The 14,508-nt window shown below is 43.1% G+C and overlaps 1 protein-coding gene and 1 pseudogene across 2 annotated transcripts in view; both read right to left on the bottom strand.

Annotated features, from left to right (window-relative positions):
- The window catches only part of SCAMP2 (secretory carrier membrane protein 2), a 551,928-nt gene that overhangs the window by 431,811 nt on the left and 105,609 nt on the right, over window positions 1-14,508 (bottom strand). The gene's annotated exons all lie outside the window — the stretch shown is intronic.
- LOC112628007 lies at window positions 9,645-10,856 on the bottom strand (annotated as a pseudogene).

Consider the following 14,508-nt stretch of genomic DNA (forward strand, 5'->3'; position numbering starts at 1 on the left):
GCTTCAACCCGGGAAGTGGAGGTTGCAGTGAGCCGAGAGTGTGCCACCGCATGCCAGCCTGGGTGACAGAGTGAAACTCCATCTCAAAAAAATAAAATAAAAATAATGGCAAAAACCGGAATTACTTTTGCACCAACCTAGTAATTCAGAAGAAAATATTCAGAATGAAACGTGAAGGGACAAAAAAGAAATAAAACACACAGAAGAGAAAGTAAGTGATACAGAGGACACACTAGGGATCCTCTATAGGTATATTTTCATAGTTTAAAAAATATTCGGTCATTATTTTTAAAAATTAATGCTAAGATTACAGGGATGAGCCACCACACCTGGCCCAAATATCTTTATTTCGTCTTTTTATCTGACAGATATTTTCACTAAGAGTGGAACTTGAGGCTGGCAGTTATTTTCTTTTGGTACATTGAAGATGTCATTCCATGGTCTTCTGGTTCCTGAGATTTCTGTTGAGAACCTGTCAGCCTAATTGTTGTTCCTTTGAAGGCAACTTGAATTTTTTCTCAGATACTTCTCGGGAGGGAGGTGGGACAAAAAAGGGGTCATACACTCCCAGAGTGCTGGATTACAGGGTCTCACTTTGTCACCCAGGCTGGAGTGTAGTGGTGCGATCTTGACTCACTGCAGCCTGGATCTCCTGGGCTCAAGCAGTGCTTCCACCTCAGCCCTTCAAGTAGCTGGGACTACAGGTGCACATATTTGACTAGGCCAAATACACCGTTAATCAGCATCCCAGAAGAAAAGGAAAGAGGGGCCAGGCACAGTGGCTCACACAATCCCAGCACTTTGGGAGGCCAAAGCGGGCAGATCGCCTGAGCCCAGGAGTTCAATACTAGCCTGGGCAACATGGTGTAACCCCGACTCTACAAAAAATACGAAAATTAGCCAGGTGTGGTGGTGCATGCCTGTGGTCCCAGCTACTAGAGAGGCTGCTTTGGGAGTATCACTTGGGGCTGGGAGCTCTAGGCTGCAGTGAGCACTCCAGCCTGGGCAACAGAGCAAGACCCTGTCTCAGAATAAACAAATAAATAAAATAAAGGAACGGAAAGAGATAATGAGGCAGAAGCAATATTTTTACAAAATAATGACAGAGTACTTTTTAAATTATGAAAAACAATAGTTCACAGATTTAAGAAGCCTCATGAACCCCAAGCAGGACAAATAAAAATAATAGTACACCTCGACACATTATGGTAAAATTGCAGAAAACAAAGGCAAAAACATTTTTTTAATCTTAAAAGTATCTGAACCAGGCATGGTGGCTCATGCCTGTAATGCCAGCACTTTGAGGTGGGTGGTTTGCTTGAGCTCAGGAGTTAGAGGCTGTCCTAGGCAACATGGTGAAACCCTGTCTCTACAAAAAATACAAAAAATTAGTCAGGTGTGGTGGTGTATGCCTGGAGTGCCAGCTACTCGAAGTGCTGAGGTGGAAGGATTGCTTGAGCCCAGGAGGTCTGGGCTGCAGTGAGCTGAGATTGCACCACGGCACTTCAGCCTGGGTGACAAAGTGAGACTCTGTAACCCAGCACTTTGGGAGTGCATGACCCCTTTTTTAGGTCCTCTACCAAAAAAAAAGGATCTGAGAAAAAATTCAGATTGTCTTCAAAGGAGCAACAATTAAGCTGACAGTCAACAGAAACCTCAGGAACCAGAAGACCATGGAATGACACCTTCAATGTACCAAGAAAACATAACTGCCAGCCTCAAGTTCCATTTTTAGCGAAAATATCTGTCAGATAAGAAGACAAAATAAAGATATTTGTGCTAGGTGTAATCCCAGCTCATGCCTGTAATCCCAGAGCTTTGGGAGGCTGAGGTGGGTGAATCACCCGAGGTCAGGAGTTAGAGACCAGACTGACCAGTATGGTGAAACCCCATCTCTACTAAAAATACAAAAATTAGCCAGCCATGGTGGCATGTGGCTGTAGTCCCAGCTACTCAGGAGCTGAGGCAGGAGAATCGCTTGAACCTGGGAGGTGGAGGTTGCAGTGAGCTGAGATCATGCCACTGTACTCCAGCCTGGGTGACAGAGCGAGACTCCATCTAAAAAATAATAATAAAAATAAAATAAAAAATTTTTTTAAAAATTAAAAAGTTGCCCTAGAGAGTAGACTTTTAGGACAGGATTCTGGAACTCACTAATCAGATGGCAACAGGATCCATTGCTGGTGGTAAGTGGGGTAGCGATGTGCTGGTGTGCTGTAGCAACACTGTCACTGGGAAACTCACCTACTGTGGATTGGGATATGGTACAGGTGGAAGGGCAGGCATTGACGATGCAGTAGCGCCAGAACAAAGTTCTCCAAATCTGGTTCCTGGATCATCACCAGCAGCACTGCTGGCATTTCATATTAACTTAGAAATGCAAATTCTCAAACACCACCTTAGACTTATTGAATCAGATTCTAGGAGTGAGGCCATCAATTTGTGTCTTAAGAAGCCCTCAACATGATTCTTATACATGCTAAAATTTGAAAAACACTGTGCTCGCACTTGGACAGTATGGGGGCAACTGTAATTATAAGGATTGTGGAATCGTTGACTTATGTTGATTTCTTCAGACACCTTGAAGAAAGGAATGACAGGCTTAAACCCGTCAGTTCAGAGCATGTTATGGAAGCCAGAAACGCTCTTCTCCTGCCCAGAGCAGAACAGGCTGAAAATCAGACATGGAATTGAACTATAAGGATGGTGGAACTGCAAAAGGTCAAGTGTAATGGGCCACTTAGGCTAAATTCAGGGCCTCTGATAGAAAAGTACTGGGGCCAGGCATGGTAGCTTATGCCTATAATCTCAACATTTTGAGGATGCCAAGGTGGAAGAATCGCTTGAGACCTGGAGTTGGAGACAGCCTGGGCAACATAGGTAGATTCTGTCCACAAAATATTTAAAAATTAGCTGGGTGTGGTGGCACATGCCTGTGGTTCCAGCTACTCAGGAGGCTGAGGTGGGAGGATTGCTTGAGCCCAGGAGGTTGAGGCTGCAGTAAGCCATGATCACGCCACTGCACTGCAGCCTGGGTAACAGAGCGAGACCTCATGTCAAAAAAAAAAAAAAAAAAAAAAAGAAGCCAAAGAAAGGGCTGGGCACACTGGCTCACACCTGTAACCAAACACTTTGGGAGGCCGAGGTGGGTGGATCTCTTGAGTTCAGGAGTTTGAGACCAGACTGGGCAACATGACAAGACCCCATCTCTACCAAAAATACAAAAAATTAGCCAGGCATGGTGTTGTGCACCTGTGGTCCCAGCTATTCAAGAGGCTGACGTGGGAGGATCACTTGAGCCTGGGAGGTGGAGGTTGCCGTCAGTTGAGAACATGCCACCGCACTCCAGCCTGGGTTGACAGAGTGAGATCCCATCTCAAAAGAAAAAAAGAAAAAAAGAAAAGAAAAGAAAAGAAAAGGGATCCTGGTATCTGATATGGAGAAACTTAAGTGGATATATCTGAGAACTTTGAACCTCCAGTTTTCACTGAATGCTCTGGGGTAGAAGAAAGAGGAGAGGAGACGGGAGAGGAGGGGAAGGGGAAGGTGGGAAGGGGAAGGGAGGAAGGGTAATGGGTTCCTGGTATCTGGTATGGGGAAACTTAAGTGGATACATCTGAGAACTTTGAACCTCCAGTTTCCACTGAATGCTCTGGGCTAAAAGAAGTAGCCCCCTTTCCTTGCTAAGAGAAGGGCAGCTGCTCCTTGCCTGGAGACTAGGCAAAGACCATCCAACAAGGCCTTACAGCAGGATGAGATGTATCATCATTGCTGTCCCACATTGACACCAGGCTATGGTCATTCCTCATCATGGCCCAAGGTCACAAGCACAACCTGCTCTGGGAGAACGATTTTTTTTGGCCAAAAATGTTGCAGGAGCTGCCAAGTACACACTTCTGCCAAGTACTGGCAGAATCTGGGAGAGGAGGTGGAGGAGTGGGCATAAGGGTGTTGGACCGGGGTAGGCTAAAGGCTGTATACATGACAATACACTGATCTGGGAGCACTCTCAGGATTTAATGGCTTGGCAAGGACACCTGGGGCTCCAACATACTGCTGGAGTGGCTCCTTGAAATGTGGATGGAACAATTGCTGCAGTGAATTAGGTAGAGATTATAGAACTATATTTGCAAAGCGTCAGAGAGGCCAGAAAGTACAGGGAGGTAGGAATGTTGGAATGGTTCGTTATATGCCAGCAGATTCAGAATCCACCACTTGACTATGTGCCCTTGGTGGCCTCACAAGAACTCCCCTCTCTAGGCTACCAAGGAAGGCACTAGTGAGAAGGGCACCTGAATCTTTCCGAGACTCAGTGGCAATATCCTTTGTAAGCCAGGATCGACAAGAGGAGATGCTGCCACGAGACCAGGCTTCGTGGTGTCAGTGGGAATGGTGGAAGGCAAGAACAGCAGATGCCAGGTGGTGGCACTTCATCATTATCAACAAGGTGGATGTAATTAACTTAATTGGCAGGAAGGCTAGAGTGAAACCAGGATGCCTTGACCTCCAGGGATCTGTTGTGTTAGCTAAAAACTTATGGCATTCCGGCATACTGCTGCACTCCAGCCTGGGCAACAGAGTGAGACCCTGTCTCAAACACAAAACAAAACAAAAAAAGTGTTGCTATAATGGCACCAATTGTATATGAAGTTCCTGAAATTCTGAGTTCCACTAATATTATTTGTGTGATTTTAAAAATTCCATACTTAAAAGCAACACATCAATAGAGGCAAGCAAACCATGTTTTGCACGAAACAACTGTCAATGGTGATGGTGTGTGGATCTCCCCTTTCAGAACCCTGAGATTCTCAGTACCCGAAGGGCTTTCTGCAGACAAGGTAACTGTTAGAATCACATGGAGAAGATCAGAGCCTGGAAGGAAACCTGAGAACTTTTTATTTCAACCTTCTTCATTTTATACAGAGACAAAACTGAAATTCAGAGAGTTCTGGTTTCTCAACGCACACCACTAGTCAATAAACACACAGAGCCAGAAGCTAGATCGAGCTCAGTGTTCTTTTAGAGCTACTACTTTTACTACCTTACTCTGCTAGTAAAGCTTACAACCTGACAATAACATAATATATACACACAAATACAGTTACTTCCAAAATAGATTTCGGAGGGGGAGCAGGCAGACCCTGCACTTTTACAATTTATAATTTAAGAATTGCAAAATCTGTCTCCAGTATTCATAACAGGATGTCATTAACCAATCCCCACAGTGGGTTGGACGTCTAGGTTGTTTCCAACTATTTGCTTTTATAATTATCCATTATAATGGTGAAAAATTGAAAACAACCTAAATGTCCAATAATACAGGCATTAATTCTTTAAAAAGTGAATATCAAATAGCCATAAAAAAGACATTAAAGATCCAGAAGTGTTCCTAATTGAGCAAAAATACGTTAAGGACCATTTCAGGTCAGATGCAGTGGCTCACACCTGTAATCCCAGCACTTTGGGAGGCTGAAGCGGGCAGATCAGTTGAGGCCAGGAGTTTGAGACCAGCCTGGCCAACATGGTGAAACCACATTGTAAGGTACATGGATGTGCTTTGGTCAAGGAATAAGCTGAGGCAGATATCCAGGCCTGTATGACTCACGAGTTTGGTGTGCAAACGCACACCTCCACTTGTAATATAACCTGTTTGTGTAAGTTCATACTTGGCTTTATGCCACTATTATCTGTAAAAGGTATAACTGCCCTATTGACGTTGTGCATAAGAGGCATGGCTCTTGGGGGCTTGGCTGGTCTCGGCTCAACATAGCTTGACATGGCGGGCGCACTGGTGCCCAGAGAAAGAGAGAGCGAACAAAAGCTGTCCATCTTGCAGATGGATGGGAGGGAGCCAGGACACAACTGGGCTTGCTCATGCCGGGAGAAAGAGTTAAGCTGCTAACCCTGAAGGTGAGGGTAAGCCGGCTGCACAGCTGTGCGTGGGGGCAGCTGGCTGAAGCCGCCAAGACAGGGTGAACAATAAGCTGCTAATAAGAGGGCTAGTGTAAGGAAGCTGTTAAAGAGAGCTGCTGCTGAATAAAACTGTCTTTCACCTGCCTACAGCCCCTTGAGTGTTCTTTCCGCTCACCCACCCACTTTCCTCAGACCTCAGCATGGACTAGACCTGGACCCCGGGATCTGACACACATCTCTACCAAAAATACAAAAATTAGCCGGTGTGGTGGCACATGCCTGTAATTCCAGCTACTAGGGTGGCTGGGGCACGATGATTGCTTGAACCCAGGAGGCAGAGGTTGCAGTGAGTCAAGATCTCACTACTGCACTCCAGCCTGGGCAACAAAGCGTGACCCTGTCTCAAAAAATAAAAAAGTTAAAGACTGTTTGTGCAGTATAAACTCTTTCAAAGTAATTACTCAAGCATAGAAAAGTCTAGAAATGTCATCAGTGGTGATTTCAGGAAAGAATTCTAAGGTGACTTTTTTGGTTATCTGCATTTTTTTCTTTTTCTTTCTTTCTTTCTTTCTTTTTTTTTTTTGACATAGGGCCACCTCTGTCACCCAGGCTGGAGTGCAGTGATGTGATCAGAGCTAATTGCAATGTCGACCTCCAAGGCTTAAGCGATCCTCCCACCTCAGGCTCCTGAGTAGCTGGGACTACAGGTGCACACCACCACACCTGGATAATTTTTGTATTACTGTATTTTTTGCAAAGATGGGGTTTGCCATGTTGCCCAAGCTGGTCTCATGTGATCCACCCACCTCAGCCTCCCGTTGTGCTGGGATTACAAGTGTGAGCCGTGTGTGCTGGGCCTGTCTTCTTTCCTATAATGACCATGACCATGGATTTCATGTACCAACATTTTTCTAACAATAATATTTACAAAGCATACTATGAAAAATGTTCAGAGAAAAAGAATACAAAATTGTAAAAATCATATATAACTAGTTTTGTTTTGTTTTGTTTTGTTTTGTTTTGTTAAAGGCAAGAAAGAAAGTAGATTGTCCAGGAAGATAGTTACTCCCACTTTATATTTCTTTGGTGAACTCATCAAAAGGTCCAGGAGTAGAATCACGGGTCAAAGTACCCCGGCTTTAACTTCTGGTTCAGAGAATCCTAACAACTTACATTGTCACCAGCAAGGTCGGTCTTTGACCACAGGATTAACTCTCAAAGCAATTCTCATCCGACATTAGCTGCTTAGTTTTCCACTGATATGTTGACTCCAGGAGGTTCCTCGAGTTCTGTGTGTTCAGCTGGCCTCCGGTGGCCCCATTATTATTTTCTGCCAGGTAAAGGTCAGCCACCTGTACACAGATCTCATCACTCATGATATGCTGCAACTGGAATCAAACAAAGGCAAGCTGTTAGTGAACACAGAAAAGATTTCTCCATTATACAGTCAACGTGCCTTTGACTGATCCAGTCACTCAGCGCAAAAGAGGTTTTGGTTTTTTTTGGCCGGCAATTTTACAAAATTAATCACACAAACCACTGTGTCATTTTCTTGGAGAAAAATCAAGCCAAGATTTTCAACCACATTGGTGATCCATTGTAAAACTCTCATACCTATTTAAAATAAAAACCATAGAGAACTCAGGTTAATGTACTATTTATTTAAAATTCTAAGGATCTTTAAATAATTTTTCATGGGTCATACTTTTATTGCATTTTAAAATCATTTAGAATTTGCTTTCACACATATTCTCCCTCATTTGATCCTCACAACTGCCCTGGGAAGCAGGTTGGAGACAGAGTAGGGGCCTGTTAGGAGACAGATTTACACAATGCATAAGAAAGCTCATTGTGAGCCAGGTGAGGAAGGGAGCCTTGGAGAATCATGAATGCAGTATCTATGTCTATATTCCCAGCCCAACTACAAAGCCTGAAATTCATTAAGTATTTAAGAAATAGCTGCTGAATTATTGCCTAGGGGCGCTCAGCTGAAGAAGCAGGATTGAGACTAACAGTCAAGCTTCCTGACTCCTAACCGAATACTTTTCCAAACACACCACCTATTTTTCTATATCTGATAGAAAGTATAGTGCTTAAGATGTACATAATGTGAACTCACTTTCAATACAGGCCAATCATGATTGACTATCAGTAGCTTTTGTGACAAACTTAGTAAACTAGAAATAGAAAACTGAACCTTTCAGAGTTCCCATTCTCATGTCATATGCTGTTTCTGTTTTGAAATAAAAATCCTTCCAAATGAAACTGTATCCATCAAAATGACAGAGAAGTGAAAAATAGATATAAGAATAAAACATTAATTTCAATATTGATTTGTCTATTTTGCTTTAAAATTATCATAACCACCAAGCCATTCTATTTTTAGGAAGATACATTCTTTTTGAAGTGTTAGAAACCATGATAACTATTCTTAAGTCCTAAATGACCAGCATGTGTATTAGTAGATAACTGGACACAGTGCAAGGTCAGAAGGGTGACTGAGTGTGGCAGAAAGGGCAGTATGTCCAGCAACTGCAGATGGCTAAATGACAATGAGTTCAGATAATGGATTCTGATACAACCATTCAAATAATGCTTATGAGTACTTGATAACATAGGGAAAAGCTTAAGATACAGTGTTTGAGAGAGAAAAGGAAAGGTGGAAAAAAAATAGATGGAAAGCATGACTTCAATCATGCATACAGATGCTTCCACTTTATATATTTTTTTCTTTTTTTTTTGAGACAGAGTCTCACTCTGTCACCCAGGCTGGAGTGCAGTGGCATCATGATCTTGGCTCACTGCAGCCTCTACTTCCTGGGCTCAAGCAATGCTCCCACCCCGGCCTCCTACGTACCTGGGACTACAGGTATGTGCCACTATGCCCAGCTAATTTTTTGTATGTTTAGTAGAGATGGAGTTTTTCCATGTTTCCCAGTCTGGTCTCAAACTCCTGAGCTCAAGTGATCCACCTGCCTCAGCCTCCTAAAGTGTTGGGATTACAGGCGTGAGCCACTGCCTCTACTTTATACTTTCTTGTTGAAGTAGACTGTATTACTGATGCCCTACTCACACCCTCTTTTTGGATATGTGGCCCCTCCTCAAGTCTCTGGAAAGGGCAGCACTACAAATCCAGGGACAACTAGGGAACTCTCACCCCCACTGCTAGGCAGATCAGATTCTCTCTCCTGCTCATTGGAAATGACACAGAGTGTGTTCAATAGATTTTTTGCAGAGGAGCATCTATATGGAAACGTCCAGTAACACTGGGACCAGGGGTACTGCCAGGGCAAGCCAAAGCCTCAGAGGCTGGAGGAGCCCGGAGCACATGCCGAATGCTTATCTGCAGAGCAAAGCACAAGCATGGAGCAGAAGTTCAGAGTGAAGGCCTGCAGGAGGGAAAAATAACCTCCCAGCCCAATCCTTCCATGGTGTGGTCCTATTTTCAGTTCTGTACTTAGATGTCTGTGAGGTTGCCTATTGTACTCTGAATACAAATCCCTCTTAAGCCAGCATAGAATAGGTTAAGATAAATGTAATGACTTGACTTGGCTGGAGTGCAGTGGCATGACCATAGCTACTGTAGCCTCAACTTCCTGGGCTCAGGTGATCCTTCCTCTTCAGCCTCCTGAATAGCTGGGAGGGCCACTACACTGGGAGTACAGGCATGGGCCACCACGCCCGACGAATTTTCTGTATTTTTCTCACAAAAATATTTTTCAGAAGAAATCTTAGGTGTAATACATTGAAAATCCCTGATTGGTTTTTCTTCATCTTTTCTGTGAATGTGTAGGTGTTTGAGTCTCTTGTATTTCTTCTTTTACACAGGATATGGGCTGTTTGAAAACTATTTCATTATTTTCATCATCATCATTCATTTCAGCCACTTCAGATTTTCGCTCTCCAAAAATGTTAATGTACAAACTGGTGTGGGGCCCTGGCTATCCACAGTCTTCTCGGGAGTGTCAGGAGTACCTAAAACCTTTTTCTTCTTCTTACGTAAAACCTGGCCTTTGTACATGTCTGACAATTTGTTTTTGAAATACTTTCTGTTTTCTATAAAATCAAAGAGGAAAATCACACTCAATTCCTTTTTAAGCTAATTTCTTCCCGAGTAATCCTTGTTTCTTTTTAAGTCGCTCCTCCATCCGTAGCTTTTGTGTAAGTGCCGATTCTGATGATAACGTTTCACTGATGGATATGATGGCTGCTTAAATGGAATATTCCAGTCTTGAAAGAGTTCTTTCTGTACTTTTTCAGATGGCATAAAATGACTCTCCAAGAGTCTTTCACCAAACAGGTAGTTGTTCATTGTTTCAACTTGGCAACGTCCTCAGACTCAAACTCCACAAATGCATAGCCTTTGCTATTTCCAGTCTTTTTCTTTCTGGATAGTCTGAACCTTGAAACAGTGCCACACTAGGAGGACAGGAAAGGATCTGGGTTTCATTCAGTAGGTTAGGTAGGTGGCGCACATAGACTATTCCACGAGAAAGTTGCTCTTGTTTGTTTGTTTTTGTTTTTGTTTTTGTTTTGAGACGGAGTTTCACTCTTGTTGCCCAGGCTGGAGTGCAGTGGCAAGATCTCAACTCACTGCATCCTCTGCCTCCTGGGTTCAAGCGATTCTCCTGCCTCAGCCTCCCAAATAGCTGAGATTACAGGCATGTGCCACCACACCAGGCTAACTTTTGTATTTTTAGTAGAGACGGGTTTCTCCATGTTGGTCAGGCTTGTCTTGAACTCTCAACCTCAGGTGATCTGCCTGCCTCAGCCTCCCAAAGTGCTGGGATTACAGACATGAGCCACCGTGACCGACCAGTTGTTCTTGTTTTTTTTTGTCAGGGTATGCACTTGCAAACCTGCGCCACCTCCTTCTGAAACTCAGCATCTACCTGCAGGTTCAGTAACAGGATAGGCGCAGCCAGGCTGGAAAAGGCTGCCATGCCAAAAGTGGCCAACACCAACTCCATGAGGCACTCCCGGAAACACCCAGTTTTTTATATTTCTAATATAAGCAGGGTTTCGCCATATTGTCCACGCTGGTCTAGAGCTCCTGGACTCAAGCGATCTGCCTGCCCTGGTCTCCCAAAGTGCTGGGATTATAGGCGTGAGCCACCGCACCCAGGCTTGACTTTGAAATATATGTTGTACATCCAGTCAGCAGTGAATTCTGGGGGAACACCAAAGGTGAGGAGAATGAGAGAAGAGATACCTCCAATTAAAGGAGTTAAGAAAAGATGCTTGAACTTATGTTTTAAAAAGCCACTGCAGGTTGGGCACAGTGGCTAGTGCCTGTAGACACAGCACTTTGGGAGGCCAAAGTGGGTGAACCGCTTGAACCTAGAAGTTTAAGACCATCCTGGACAACATGGCAAAACTCCATCTGTACAAAAATGCAATAAATTAGCCGGTCGCCGTGGTGCCTGTGGCCCCAGCTACTCCAGAGGCTGAGGTGGGAGGTTGAGGCTGCAGTGAGCTGAGATTCACCACTCCACTGCAGCCTGGGTGACAGAGTGACACCCTGTCTTAAAAAAAAAAAATAGTCACTGTTTTGGGGTTTTCTGCATGAAATCTCTGTTGCCATTGGAAACAAAAAGGGTTGAGACAGTATGTATTACTGATTCAAAATCATAATCAGCTGCTTAGAGTAAATCATTGTATCTATTGTTTCAAAAACCAACCTCAGGATTGTTAAAAGTTAGTTTTATTGGATTTTTCTTTAAGCTGGGCTGGTTCACTCAGGTCTGTCACTTCCAAGCCCATGTTCTACTTTGTAACCCTATTTGGAAGGAAAACTGCAGCTAAGGTTATGATCCATCCTGAGATGAAAAGTTTCACACGTATACACAACACATACCCCCCACCACAGTATGATGACACAGCGACCCAACCTTGGGCAAATGGTACCACTGCCAGCAAATGCATTTTTTTCTTTATTCTAAATTTTTTTTCTTTATTTCTTTTAACGGCAGCAAATGCATTTAACATTTTATTGAGATTCTCAACAGCTGCCATTTGATTTGCATAGCAAATTGTTTACAAAGTAACTTTTTTCCATTTTTGATATTTTAATGAAAATTATGTTCTTCAGTTTTAAAGCCCCGTCCCTCTCCCAGAGAAAGATTAATAACTAACTACCAAGTGATGATCATTTAGGAAAAGAACAAAAGCAAAAACAGCTTTTAAACACTTCTGGAACATGGGTAAGGGTCCAAAGTCAAGACCTTCTGGGCCCAGTGGAGGTGCTAGGCTGCCTCAGGACACCATCAGCACTTCCCCATCCACAACATCCTCCACAGCGGGGAGCCATGCGCGGACCCCGGGGGCTCCCTGTTCCATAAGCTCCCCTCTCTTTTTCCTCTCCACCCTTGCTGTTGGGCCTCCCCTCCAAATCTGTCTAACGAAGGCAGCAGGGTCTTTAATACTGTTCAGCTTTGTCGGTGGAGACAGGGTACTCTAGAAAGCTGAGAGATTCCCTGGTCCAGTCTGGGGGAGGAAAAAATATGCAGTGTAGCATAGATGGTTTCACTTGTCCACTCAGACACATGCTCATACTTATTCGATGGATGTATCAGATGCTTCAAAAGTCCTGATGTGTAGTAGAACAAAAGTTGCTTGTAAAAAGAAGTTGCAAAATTATAAAAATGTCTGCAGCAGTTCAGGCTCCTGATGACAAAGCTGGTTCTGATAAGTAGTTATTTTGACATGCACAGCAGCTTTCCCTAGAAGTCCTGTGTTCCAAGGGGTTCGTTTAGATCACAGGAAATTGAAATCGAAGTTTAAAAGGCTCTCTGCTGACAAAATGTGGTATATCCATCAATGAACTTCTACTCAGTAATGAAAGGAACCAACTACTAAAACCTGTTATACGTCATGGACTAACCTCTAAAACATTAGCTAAGTAAAAAAAACCAGACAGGAGAACACATATTGTATAATTCCATTGCTTTGAAATGTCCAAAAAAGGCAAGTTGATAGAGACAGAAATGGTCTGATTTACCTCAAGAGGTAGGGATTCAAGCTCTCTAGAGTACATGTGACACATACCTGAGAAAAAAGAAGGAAAAGAAAAGAAATTCAAACATAAGTAGATGAAATAATACTTCTCCCTGAATATAAAGAAAATCGCATTCTTTTTGTAATAATTTGGAAGACAAAATATGAAGAAAAGTCTTTAATTTTGCCACTCAAAACATTCTGGTTTGTTGCTTTTTATATTTCTTTATGGGTATAAACATTTTTAAAAGTAGAATCATAATATATAGTCTTTTGTCACTATGTTGTGGGCATATTTCTATGGCAGTAAATATATCCTCGGCATCATCTGTTTTAAAAGCTCGATGTAATCATTGCCACCCCTGAAGTAAGTTGTCTTTTATATATGTATATTTTTTAATGGACTCGAGCAAGCATTTTTGGACTGAATTCATAGAAGTAGAATTTCTGGAGGAAAATAACGTAAAACAGTTTGAGGATTATTAAGAAATTTTCAAATTATCCTGCAGAAAAATTGGTTCAGTTTATACTGCCACCAACAGGAGCAGAGCTCCAGTTTCCCCCTTCCATTTGCCCTCTTTGCTGGTATTTAAGCAGAAAATCTCATTGTTTTCATTACATTTCTTTGGTTTCTAGTGCTTTCAATTTTTCTTTTCTTTCTTTCTTTTTTTTTTTCTTTTTTAGATGGAGTCTTGCTCTATTGCCCAGGCTGGAGTGCAACAGTGTGATCTTGGCTCACTGCAACCTGCATCTCCTGAGTTCAAGCCATTCTCCTGCCTCAGCCTCCCAAGTAAATGAAATTACGGGTGCCCACCACCATGCCTGGCTAATTTTTATATTTTTTAGTAGAGACAGGGTTTCACCATGTTGGTCAAGCCAGTCTTGAACTCCTGACCTCAGGTGATCCACCCGCCTCGGCCTCCTAGTGTTGGGATTACAGGCATGAGCCACCGCACCAGCCTTGAATCTTTTTTATATGCTTATTGGCCATTTTTATTCCTGTGGAAAGTGCCTGTTTTCCATTGCCTATTTACTGGCCAACCTCCAAAGTCACATTTCACTTAATTTTTATCTTGGTGATTGAAAGCATTTTAACTTAGTGATTTTAATGTAAACAGGAGCAGGACAGACTGTAATTATCTAGATCTTGCTCTGTCACCCAGGCTGGAGTGCAGTGGCATGATCATAGCTACCACAGCCTGGTACCCCTGAGCTGAAGCAATTTCCCTACCTCAGCCTCCCAAGTAGCTAGGACTACAGGTGTGTGCCACCATGCCCAGCTAATTTTTAAAACTTTTTGTCGAGATGTGAATTCGTTATGCTGCCCAGGCTGGTCTTGAACTCCTGACTTAAAGTGATACTACCACCTTGGCTTGCCAAAGTGCCGGGATTACAGGCGTGAACTACTGGTCCCGGCCAAGAGCTCATTTTGTTTGCTAGTGGTGTTCTTGGTATCTTTTCATATTTGAGGCATGGGTGCTAGTGCTGAAGTATTACATTCACCATCTGGGGTTTACAGGACCTTTGTTTTAATATTGAACAGATAGAAGTGTTTAGTTCCGCATTTTTGCAGGTATACAGAATGTGCTTACCAGGACT

The sequence above is a fragment of the Theropithecus gelada genome, chromosome 7a (genome assembly GCF_003255815.1).
Source record: "Theropithecus gelada isolate Dixy chromosome 7a, Tgel_1.0, whole genome shotgun sequence".
NCBI lineage: Eukaryota > Metazoa > Chordata > Mammalia > Primates > Cercopithecidae > Theropithecus > Theropithecus gelada.